Source organism: Galeopterus variegatus, unplaced genomic scaffold (genome assembly GCF_000696425.1).
Source record: "Galeopterus variegatus unplaced genomic scaffold, G_variegatus-3.0.2 Scaffold458, whole genome shotgun sequence".
Taxonomy (NCBI): Eukaryota; Metazoa; Chordata; class Mammalia; order Dermoptera; family Cynocephalidae; genus Galeopterus; species Galeopterus variegatus.
This window is the reverse complement of record NW_007726569.1, coordinates 293305-293533: the sequence shown is the minus strand read 5'-3', so window position 1 is coordinate 293533 and position 229 is coordinate 293305.

Here is a 229-nt window from a genome sequence, read left to right as displayed (position 1 = left end):
TATAGTCAAATTGGCAAAACTCAAAGACAAAGAGAGAATCTTAAAAGCTGCAAGAGAAGCAACAAATCACCTATAAGGGAGCTCCAATCAGGCTAACATCAGACTTTTCATCATAAACCCTAAAATCTAGAAATGAATCGGATGATATATTCAAAATACTAAAAGACGAAGATTGCCAGCCAAGAATACTCTACCCTACAAGGCTGTCCTTCCGAAATGAAGGGCAAAT